This window comes from Sparus aurata, chromosome 23, assembly GCF_900880675.1.
Source record: "Sparus aurata chromosome 23, fSpaAur1.1, whole genome shotgun sequence".
Lineage (NCBI taxonomy): Eukaryota > Metazoa > Chordata > Actinopteri > Spariformes > Sparidae > Sparus > Sparus aurata.
The window spans coordinates 20,809,638-20,822,391 of NC_044209.1; the positions used below are offsets into that span (position 1 = coordinate 20,809,638).

Genomic DNA, 12,754 nt, shown 5'->3' on the forward strand with positions numbered 1-12,754 from the left:
AGGTGTAAACGATTAACATTCAGAGTCAATTACAGCTAACTCGAGCATTTTCTGTGCCATTCCTCACCCTAACAAATACCGACTCCATCATGAGATTCTTTGACCATTAATCGAAAAAGCCAATTCACATTAGCTCTCCTGCTCCTTGTTGTGCTTCTTCATTATATGGAAATAATGAAGAGGCCACTCTTGATCTATGTTCAAGTGAACTGAAAAGCCTGTTTGAATCAAAGCCAATTTGACAGGCGTTTTACTGCCTCACTGCTTCTTTATTTGCTTTGTTTCACTTTTCTACATTTTCTTAAGGGCTTTTCTTTGCTTTCTCTTTCTGTATTTCTTTCTTTTCCTTTGTCTGATGGCATCCAAATCGATTGCAAAGTGTTGTCGTCGGGAGCGGCTTTATCCCCAAAACTCACAGATCATCCCCAGGTAGAACTATCATGAAGGATGACGGGGCCTACAGGGAGAAGTGGTCCATTTTTCCAATTCACAGCTTCCAGCGACGTGAAGAAAAGTAAATGGAGAGACAAGCAGAGCATTTCCTCTGTGAGCCTAGAGTGCCAACATGTGTATATGAATGTGCGTTTGCACATGAAACCAGTTTTCCACTCATGTCTGAATTCAAGGACGTGTTGGATGGGTGTTACTGGTGCACTTAAGGCTCCTCCCGGACAGCAGCCTGTGCAGCACTCAGCAGGGTGTCAAGACTTCACACATTTGTAGAGTAGGAAACATCATGTGAAGGAGGTGACGGTGAGGCAGATGAGCCGGTGTGAGCTGCTGCTATACAGGGACACTGGACAGAATCGAGGCTGCTTTGCCACATCTGCCCACACAAAACATAGTTTAATGAGAAGCAAAAGGTCAGTTTAGCACATTTTAGCCTGTCAGCAACACCTCGGGTGACTGTTGGCCATGATATTACCAACATGCTAATTTGCCTGGAGCTGTCCACTCAGGCCAGTGTTCTGTGTAAAAGGGTTTCCACAGAGGGATGACATGGTTGAAATTCAACATCAGCCCTCTGGACATCTGAAAAGGGAAGAGCTTGCAGAGCAGATGACGTGGCGATGATGGAGCTTTGTTGTAAAGTGTGACAGAAATCTTTAAATGTCATCTCGTACCGCTGTGTGTTTTTCATCGTGTTACTTGGATGTTTGATATTGCCACAAACCAATTCTTGATATTTTGATATCCCAAAAGCACTTAATAAACTTTTCGACTGGACAACAAAATCAATTCTGACAACATTTTTTTTTTTACCAAATATGATATTATAGGATTACTACATGTACTTTCACAATAAATAAATAATACACATGAAACAATCATCAGCAGTCTGGATACAACGACAAGTATAAGAGCGAGTACAACAGTCTGATGAGCTCAGAATTAACATCACTTTACTGTAATGCAGCCTTTGAAAGCGGAAAAACACTACACTCATGCCATATCACAATATAACAATATCCAAACTCTATCCAAATATTCTCATATCATGATTACGATATAATATCAACTGCCGAGCCACAGAGCACATTAACTGAGAGCAGACGTCACAGTATACGAGGAAACATTTTGTGTCCAGCAGTAAAACTTTTAACCAAAAATGATTTGCATATTTATAGATCTGGAATATTTCAATGGGCGATTAGATGTCATTTTCAGATTTTTCTACTCGGTAAGCAAATCAGATCACTTGTTTCCTTCACATGGACTGACCTCTAGCAGACCCTATATTAGCCTACAAATTCAAGAAATCAATTTAAACTGAGAGCTCCTTTTCTTCCAACTATTCTCACATGCTCTATTTCCATGTTTCATGTCACCAAAAACAAGACCTTCCACACTCAGAGATTAAGAAATGCATGAAACTATATAGCATCCCAGCTCGTCCTAACATGGCACTGTGCCGTGCTAACCGAACGCAAGCCAGGAGCGGCAGGAAAGGATGTGGGGCACAAAATCAATTTCCTTTGTCGCCTCACCAGGACCGGCTGCTCCCTTGGACCAAATAAAATTTAATCCTGCCATGACTCCTCAATTAAAGAAAACTCTCAAAAAAAAAGTATTACTCTCTGTGACTTCTCTCTATCCTTTTCAAAAGGAGATTAGCCACGGAAATGACTTCTTGACAATAATAGAAATGATATTAAAAAAGAGAGCAGAGACGATTCAGGACATTTCGGTCTTTCCTCTGCTGCCAGTGGGTGAGCTTCTTGTCAGTGATAGGCAGACTGTGAAAGTTGAAAGGATGTTTCAAATTAATTTAGTGTGTGTGGTCACAGACCTGCGATTATTATTTAATGAGACTGTCTATTGGCAACCAGGTGGAGTCTGAAATATCCGTCTGCAGAAAAACAACCACTGTAAAAGGCATAATTAAATCGCCGCAGGCAAACTATACATAATATTAGTGTTTCTATGCTATAATAAACAAAATGTATGAAAGAAAAATGGGACCAATTTATTCTTTGTTAACCATCTCCCCCTGAGATACAAAACACACATTTTCAAGGGGAAGCAAGTACGTTCTGTTCCCCTGGGAGTGACAGCAGAGATGAAAAATGAAGTTTTGTGTGGAGAGGAGAGGAGGTGTAAATGAAAACTTGTCAGTCACATATAAGCCCCCTTCTGAATTCTCCTGAAGCTATAGATGACTTCACTCGCCCTCTGACCCCTCTTCAGAGACTCAAACATGAGGCTGAGCTCCCCGGGTTGATGAGAGGGGGGAAGATGGCAGCACTCACACGGGATTTGCTGTCACAAAACTCCTCGAGTCACTCAGAGCAAGACGCAAAGTGGCCAGAAATGAGAGCGGACAGAGGAGGTTGATGACCTGTGAAGAATAAAGGAAGGAAACAGAGTGAAGGGGAGGAATATTTTAAGAGAAAAGAGAAGGCAATCAGGAAAATTGTCATCATGTTTCTTATTCATGGGTTCATGGAGCTGCTCACTGCAGACAAAGATCACCCATTCAGTAACAGAGGGCGGGGACTGGTGCACACATTTAAAAAGCATAAATATGAGCTTTGTATGCTTTATATTTGTGTATGCTGATGAGAAAATAATCAATGTTTTTGTGTTATGAAACATTAAATATGAGTTAAGTTGATGAAATTGGAATATGAAGAGACTTATGTACGAGAAAATACACAAATAATGCTCATGCTCATACTACATATTAATGTTATGTTATTTCTAATGTTTGATAGTATATTTCATTGACACCCTTTTAGTTCACAATCAAATCCTGCAGGTTATGATGGATCGAAGTGACACATTTTGTAAACAAATACATTGTCATACATTGTTACAGACAATGTAAGTATTATAAATCAATAACTAACAACAAGCAGTGAGCAAGATAAATGAGAACAGCTGTGATGTAGCCTGGCAGGGTCATCACCACCAACAACTGACTCTAAACGCTTTTCTAATGCTAAAGATCAGCAACCCCGAACATTTTTCTATTCAGCACCACTTTTACAGCAAAATGAGTCTGCAGGTTTTTTAAACGCTTCTTTCACATTGCCAGTTTGTCTTTTTCTTTATTCTTTTCTTTCCTGAAAAAAATTATGAGCGCATCAGAAAAAAAGGGAGCTGGATGCAGAATGGTGGATGTTGCTAAGGAGTGAGACATCTTGCGCTGCTTGAACAGGGCCAAATGGAAAAGCTTTAGGAATCCAGCATCCATGACTTCAACACATGTCATTGCATGTCTACATGGCATCATAGCATGTTCCCCTGGGTGTCATGTTTCCATCACAGCCGACTGGGGCTGGAGCCGATAAACCGTGACAAGTGCAGAGTCATTTGACGAAGGGTTGAATGTCGATTGTACACGTTCACATTAAAAGACAGAGGCCAGATGTTTGTGGGTGTCGGTGAGTTTTTGTCCAGTGTGAAAGGGGTTTTTTATCATGCCGATTATCAGTGTTGGGTATAGTTACTTTGGAAAGTAGTTAATTAGGTTACAACGTTACCATCAATTAAAAGTAATCAGTTAGGTTACAACGCGTTAGAGTACTCATGCGTTACCAAAAATTAAAAGCCATTTGCAGCGCCTCGCACATGCTGCAACTTAACTGACACACACACAGCCTCCTTTAAATGCACCGAGAAGTCGTGATTTTTTGCGATCGACGGAAGCTTTTCACCAACGCAGAGTGTGCATTTTACGGTTATGTTGTTCTTGTCCTTTTCGCTGGTGAATTGAAAATAATGTGCGTACTTCCACGATGCAAAGGCTGTCCTCTCTGCCATCTTGCTGGGGGTTCGAAAACACTCACTCACACTCACACACACACACACACACACACACACACACACACACACAAGTAACGTAGGTCAGCAGCAGGGCACAGACGCATCACAGCGCTGCGCATCCGCTGACACATCCGCAGGTGGCACAGTACTGTCTGACAAAAAGCAGGCTGCAGTCGGGATTTTCCTTTCCTTATCTGGAGAAATTCTTATAATAACGGATTACTTTTTGAAAAAAATAACGAAGTTACTGATTGCTTGACGCACGAAACTAACACGTTACGTTACACGAAAAAAGTAATTAGAGTACTCTAACGCGTTACCCACAACACTGCCGATTATGAATATTGCTTGTTTTCGTCGACTGGCTGATATCAAGCTTCACTTGAGGGACAGCTGGTAGCTGAGAACCAACTTCAATCCACCTGTGACAGCGCATTTGACAACGAAGAGACGCCGTATTTTGCAGGATTTCACACAAATCGCCCAAAAATAATTCCTCGCTGAAAGGCCGATGATTTATTTCTTTTTTTATGGTACTGATCTTTATGGTTCTTGAACTGCTGAACTGAGTTACAAGCAGAAAGCATGAAGTGACACCAGCGTGCTGAAAAAATACATCTTTGATATCAATACATCAATACATTATTTCAAGGACCAATAAATTAGGAGGGCCGGGTCACTCTTTCCGCTGTTAATTAAAGCCTATAACATGATGCTATGGCACAGCTCCCTGTAATTGAGTTAATTACCGAAAGTAGCTTGACTTTTCACATGCCTCCCACACACACACCGAGGAACTGGGAGGTCAAACACACCTACACTGCCTTCATGGATCGCCCCCTGGAGAAGGCTGCTTAGGCGTCACTTTGGCTGAATGTATTGAATACCTTTTAGGATGAAGGAGTCTTTGTGGGTGGGAATAAACCAGCCATCCCCACATTGATCATACAGACTACACTGTAACATAATTAAGGCAAAAAAAAGGATTGACTTTGTAGAACTGACATTAAAGTCACATCAAAACAAGAAGTATTCAATATTCAAAGCTTGATTTATCACAAATTCCCACGATACAGCAGCGAGGACAAACAACAGCCACGAACGGGAAAAGGAAGTTAAAGCCTACTTTTCTTTCTCATGTAATTTTCTCCTTCATTTGCCTTCACTCTCCCTCTTTCCCCACTTTTTCTCTCCTCTCCTCACTTGGGACTCTCAGAGCTCCAGGATTAGATTAGCCATCATTTATAGCAGGCCTGGGAGGCTGTGAAGAGCAGACTCCATCAGATGGAGAGATAATGGTGCTTTATGATAGATCCTGGCTAATGAAATGCCACTGTCTGTAATGAGATCAGTGAAAAGTGAGCTTTTGACCTCCTGAAAAGGGCAGGCAGCATGTTGAGAATATCTACTGGGGATGTTCTTGACGTCGGAGATTTCTGCCCTGCTCCTCTCCTTCTGTTCAGGACACGGTCTCTCTGAATTCATTTCAGTAAGAGGCTTTTTTTTGGGAAGGGGGGGGATAAAACTGTGAAAAATGTCTCGAAGCTATACAGTAATGCAGAGCCTGGCTGCACACTCGAGCTGAAGCACAACACGAATCACACATGCAAGAAGCACAAACAGTGAAAATGCCAAAATGCTAATGCCAACATTTACCAGAGGCTGCGAGGTGGGGCTGTTCAAACAGTGGGAGGTGTGTAAGGTCAAGAAGGGGATTACTCATTCCCAGTGTGCCTCTGACGTCCACATATCTGTAAATCCACAAAAATACACTGTCATTTCTCAACAACAGCGTGAAGAGAGAGAAATACTGAGCCTGTAAGGACTACCAACAGGGACAATTAATATCAAGTACAGATAGCTGATAGCAATCTATTTTCAAACTGACAAAAAAAAAAAAGAAGGGTTTGATTTCATCACCGCATATATAAATCTGGATATTAAGCCCCCTGTACACATCATCATAACAGGGTTCAGTTCTCTTCTTGTCTGTGTGCAGGTGCGTCTTTGACATGTTAAAATAGGACTCCACCGACTGAGAACGGTGTTGTTTTCACATCCATACATACATTATCTGACTCACAATGGATGGTTTTGTAAAAAGGATCAAGATCAGTTTCACAGAAACAGAGGTATTGTCTAAGCGACAATAAAGAGTCCGGTAAAAAACGTATACAGCTAGAGACAAATAATGTTTCAATCCAGTCTGAATTTTACCACAAATTATACATATGATGTTTGTCACATTAAAAGATAATTTGGAAGAATGTCACAGTTTGTTGTGAAGGTATAAAAACACCATTTGGCTTTGTGTAAATCCGCTCAGTGAACCACATCGTCACCACAAAACATGGCGGCACTTGAGCAGGTGAAAAGGTGAAAATATGTAAAAATACAGTGTCCCTGTATAGACAGCTCAAGTGGTGGAAGAGTAGAGTCAGTATTGCGAGCTAGCTGATACAGCATATTAAACCAACATTACAAGGACTGGATTATAAATTATGGTGAACATCAAACGACACAAGGTCAAATATATTAGTCATTATACAAGACAGGGTTGAACAACAAAATGGAAGCTCATTAATTCCTTTATGCTTCACAAATATACAGTTATCTATATACAAATATAGATAGAATTTGCGACGAGGTAATTGTTAACAGAAGCACTATGGTGGTGATGATGATGTGGGGGTATCTTCACATCAAATGTCTGGCACCTGTGAAACACTGTCCACCATGTCGATTGAGTGTGAATGTTTTATAACTGATGCATATATGACACACTTTGCTCTTTTGTCAATATGTAATATTTCTTCGATATCTTTTGATTCAAAACAAAGTTAGCCCAAACATTTCGGCAATACTGTGAGGTTAATAACCAAGATAACTCCTTTTGAAAGCAGGTATCAGACTAATAAAACATTGGTATGGGCGAGCGTTTCTGTGTATGTAAATGAGAGGAAAATGTGGAGAGGAAAAAGCTCTCTCTCTTCCCTAATAGAATAGATAATGAGCACTTAATAGGATTTTCAGGGCAGTACGTGGATAGTCATAATTCCCATAATCCCAGAGCCCAATAAGACTAAATACAGTTAACCATCCACATGGCAGTTGTTCCACAATCTCCATCCACCCACTCGCCACCACCAGCACCATTTCTCCTTTAATAGGAGACCTGGATATTAATCCCTTTCTGATATTAGCCTCATCTAGAGGACCAGGAGGGGAACACAATGTGATTAACAGAGAGGAGACAGCTCGCATGAACGAGGCCTATTGAACTCACTGCTTTGTGTAATCTTTCCTCATACCTTTCCAGGTAGCATGATACTTCACTGTGGATCGTGTTGACCTCATTTCAAGTTGCATGTGTATATGTAAGCCCTTTAATGAACTGTACATACAAGGACGCTAGCCTGTTCCTGGTTTAGAGTAAATCAAACCACATAGTGAGTGAGTGACTCCAGCTTTCTCTGGACCGAGTGCTCATTATTTTCCGAAGTATGTACTCTGTCTGTCACTTGATGTTGTGCTGAAAATTGCAAACTGTGGAGAAATCCAGAGTTTCTGGTAGTGGGGATAGGTCGCTATATTTTTGTTTTTTCTCTCATTTAGCTCCACTTTGTTATACATGGCGACAAGATGAAAGTGTTAGCTGAAATTGTATATTTCCCAGGGAAAAATAAAACAATAACTGACTAACAATGTCTCTGTAGCCAAAACCTGATATACCTTATTCCTCCGTGCCATTTTTGTCCAAATTCCTTCAATAGGATGAATAAAGTTAGTTAAGAAATAATTTATTTCTTAATCCAATATACCCCATCCTGCTGCCTAAGAAATCCACTAAAGCCTCAAATGTGCATCAACCACTGCCCAGTCACCAGAAGGAAATGTTAGCAGATAACCTGAAAAACCACAGATAAGTTAAAATGTATGTGTCATAGACTACGTATCTATTCACATTTCCACAATATGTGTCATATCAAGTTCGCACTACTTGTTTATGAGCTGACTTTAATGTCAGGAGGTGGACAGGACAGTTTTTTGTTTTTTTTTAAGGAAAACCTCAGATGAATTTCCAGTCATATTAGTGGTGACAAAAAAAGGTATTTTATGGAAAAAACAACTTCTCCTGATTTTAACCAAGTGTGTTTTGTGCCTAAATCTAAACAGAGCATAATAACAGAATAGCTACAAGAGAAACACTTTAAATTAAACCAATGAAATAAAAGTTGCAACATAAAGAAATCATCAGAGAAACAACCGTATAGTTTGAAAATGAAAGCAGCTTATTACGACCCTATTAACGTTTGCTAGTAAACAGCGACCTCTAGCGGTTGTAGTAATTATTGCGGCAGCAAAGGAAGAGGTGAGGAGAAGTTCCATGAAGAGCAAAAAGGGATAATGGTTAGTTAGATAAACAGGATTTTATTCAGGAGACTGCTGTGAGTGTCCAGTGTGAAACCAGAAGTCAACGGTGAGTTCTTTTTGCTTACTAACATAGTAAAGTTACACATATGTTACTGTAAATGAAGTTACATAAGTACTGTAGTGATTTTAAACCAAATTGGCATGTTGTCCTAAACCTAACCCAGTAGTTTTCTTGACCAAAACTAACCAAACTGCTAGTGTAAGATGCAGATCTGGTAATCCTCTCGTAGTAGTATTGATGGATGGCAAAACAAATTGTTAGGTTTGGGTCAATTCATGAGATCAACAGTGAGAAAAATATGGAGTAACAAAACCCTTGTACTTTGAGGTCTTTATTCCAAATGAGTCTTGTTTATAGGTTTTACATCATTCCTGTTAATGGGACTACTTGCCTGCCAAAATAAATGCTGAGATCTGGGCATGCAGCCAACACTGCAGCCTCCAAATAATTTGGTTTTGCAAAATACAGATGAAGTGTGAATTTTGTTAACAACTTGTCTGATCATCAAAACTCCTGTGGCGCTCCTCCCACAGGATGTGGTTGTACTGTTGGGTTTAATATTAATAAACATAACAGCACCAATCTAAAATAGACTTTACAACGTGCTCTACAAGAAATACAAGTGACACCTGCTTGACAGTAGAGCTTGAATGTTGAGACAGTATTCGGGAGGAAGCACTCATAGCAGTCAAATCTGCCCAATCACAGACAGACAGACAAAGAAAGGAAGGTTGAAGCAATGCCTTGAGAGACAGTGAGAAAGTTGCAGCTGGTACCGATCAATACTGAAGAAAATGAGCACCGAAACACTCACCATGACCCCCCTAATGTAATCTAAAATGACATGAACAATGGCCAAAACTGAAACAAAAACAACAGACATGCTTTAAGATTTTAATTTCAAGAGTCTTCACTGTAACTCAGTGTAAGGATGTAACACCCCGACAATAATGCAAAGAGAAAATACTCACTCTGTTTGTAAAGATTGCATCACACTACATCAGATGTAGTCTGGAGTTTATGGAGGGGAAACTTAACTAACCCCGTCAGTCTCTAAGTCGACAGTGTTCAAAGGGACACAGCACAGCCTAACACAGTAAAACAAAGAGAACAAAAACACCTCTCTGTGACTTTATTCTCCTCAGCGAAGCCTGGATTCCTGCATGTGTCTGAACCGGGCTCCAGTCTGCTTTGTAGTGCTTCCCAGTCTTACACTCAGCGAGCCCTTGCCACAGCACTCTACTTATCCCTGATTGGCAATTAGAGTCTACCGATGCTTCCGCGCTTCCAGCAAGAACAGAGAGAAGTCTAGAGACGTGATTTGGTGATTAGGTCTCATCCCTTCAACCTTCAGTTGCAGATAGAGGTGGGGCTGTTGTGTAGCTAACCTTCTCACTGCCACATTAGCATCTGTAGCTGAAAGGAGCCAAGACACAGGTGGAGCTAATGATGGAAAAGACTGTCCCCACTGGAATTGTGATTATTTGAGGGCCCTGACAGCATTGTATCGGGGACATGATGAATAAAACATATACTGTCAACCAATGGTAATGAGAGACAGGGATCTGTTAGTGCATAAACATACAGTGGAAGGGAATTGGGAGGGCAAAAGTGACGCGGCCATTCATGCATACCTACTCAAGATGTCTTCAGTGGAATACCCCAACCAAAAGCCATGAAAATTACATTTTGGAGGCAGTTTCTAAGCTTGCACAATGTGATTACATAAAATGTGGGTAGTTTTTTAATGTCCCCCCAAAGAATTTGAAGATAAATTGGAGAAGCCACAAGACAAATAATGTGATAGGAAAACAGAAAGGTACATTTGTTTTCCAAGAAGTTCCTCTCACTGTACTTTTTATTCCCTGCAAATTCAGGGTTCTTAAGATTATTCAAATAAAACCAGGTTTAATTGGTTGATTGACAATCACAAGAAGATCAAATTACTCTATTTACAGGATCTTTAATGAAAAAAAAATCCTCTAATCTTTCATTAATGCCATCATTAAGTCCTGCTAAATGATTGGTACCATTGCCCACAGTGGCGTAATACACTACGGGATATATTTTCCAACACTACTGATTGAATTTTAAAACAATTACATTAGCTAAAGGACCCTTGTCTCCCTTTCCCCACTTCTTCCCTCCCTTCGTTAAGCATATTAAACAATATGAATAATAATAATACGCCAGACCAAATACAAGTGGCTCACAGGTCAGGGCATACATAAGAACAAACAGTTATTAGTCAAATGGATTAGGAAATAAAGTGATAGATAAGATATAAATTAATTAAACTGGATTAAATGCCAAAGGCCAAAGATATTGAAGATAAAGATGTCGAAGGTTAAAGTGACAGTTGACTGATTTTTAGAAGCAACAATTTTACTGCCTTTTTTCCTGATTTTGTTTCAAAATGTATACATCTTATCAATCTAAAATCTAAATCAATCTAAAGTTGCTTGCTTGTCCCATTAGGCTGGAGACCTAATTTTACTGTAGCTCACAGAATTAACTGCTGGAGTTCACCCCAAATTGGTAGCTAGTCCGAGATGTCACTGCTAGGTAGATATAAAAGACGGTAGCAAAGCGAAAGAGTGCATAAAATAAACACGTTTGATAGGTCGGACCACCGTGTTTAACAATTCATTCTTATATTCTATGGTTACAGCTGAAAATGAGGACAGAAATAAAGCAGTCGGGTGATTTCACCACATGTATGGTGATGCCTTCCTATAAATCATGATATATTCTGCTATTGCAACATAACATTACACAAATCCTGATAACAGATCTTTGTCTTAAGCAGCAACAAAAACTCGCTGCAAAGTTGGCTGTTCCCCCCGGCCTGTTCAGTACAGTGTTTGAGTAGCGGTGATTCATGCAGACTGATCCACTGTGGGCAGTGTAATTTATCACCGGATGTGTCGGTGGGCAGAACAGAAGAGGCCCTGCTGATAAATGGAGGTGAGGGGAAACAGCACAATGAAGATTAGAGATGTGAAGAGATAAAGGAGCGCTCTGTGTCCCTGACCCTGAGGAAAATATGCCGTTCCGTACCGCTCCTCCGTGCCAACTCGATTTCTCTGTATTCATGGGAAATGTGAGCTATGGGCTAAAGCTACCACCATGAAATGCACAGTTTGGTCTCTCATGCGTTGCCAGTCCAACTGTGTGACCTCATCTGGGGTGTGTGTGACAAGGCAAATAAATAATAAATCCATTCTGTTCTTCTACAGCGCCATATGGAGCTTGGCAATAAACAGCAGCGGAGTGAAGGGCATCCCTGAGGAAAGAGCAGCACAACTCTCCGGGAAATGAGCCTGGAGAGCAATGTTTTCCAACCACTTCACTGAGTCTCACCAGTGTTATCAAGTAAAGCTCCCATGGACTCTCCTTTTATCTCTCTGCTGTGCTCAGTGCACTAACAAACCCAGCAGCCCATCCTGCCGACTATCACAGCGTCCATCCACTGGCCTTTACAGTACATACCTGCATGCATCACTGCACACACAAACAGGCAGACATACAGATTCAGTTCAGATACAAAGCGAATGCATTGATTCAGGGAAGGTGGGGGATGCTTCAAACCAATCAACACCACCATCATCCCTTTTTTCCTTTTCCAATCTAAAAACTGAAACAGTACCAGGAAAAATAATGAGGACATTTTGAATGGATGGAAACAATCAAACAACAGATTTCTGGACTCACACACACAAACTTATCAAGAGAGTTATAAAACAAAAACAAAGCTGTGCCCCAAATCTGCACTTTATTCAAGTTTTTGCTATCACGTTTTTTTTTTTGATTGATATGATAGAAGAAATTGATCTACTTTACCGTTTACTGGCAGAATTGATGCAATATGTAAGCAGGAGGATGTCGATCAAACTGGAAAAAGGAGGCTGATAAAATGAGTGATAGCAATTTTCAACAGGCTTATATCATTGTTAGATTGTCCCCGGAGGGTTACATTGATGTTAGCTTTTTCAACAGGCTAACATCAGTCTAAGTTTTTCCCAACAGTTTTTTCAAAACGTACGGCTT

The 12,754-nt window shown here is 40.4% G+C and overlaps 1 long non-coding RNA gene across 4 annotated transcripts in view; it reads right to left on the minus strand.

Moving 5' to 3' along the window:
• The window catches only part of LOC115575482 (uncharacterized), a 108,432-nt gene that overhangs the window by 41,573 nt on the left and 54,105 nt on the right, over positions 1 to 12,754 (minus strand). For 2 of the 4 annotated variants that reach the window (XR_003982669.1, XR_003982670.1), the window contains exon 4: positions 5,926 to 6,020. The exons of 1 other annotated variant lie outside the window; for it this stretch is intronic. This is a non-coding gene — a long non-coding RNA (uncharacterized LOC115575482). Of the gene's footprint in view, positions 1 to 1,406; positions 2,840 to 5,925; positions 6,021 to 12,754 lie in introns of those variants that run through there. One more of the 4 variants, XR_003982668.1, reaches the window with a different exon arrangement.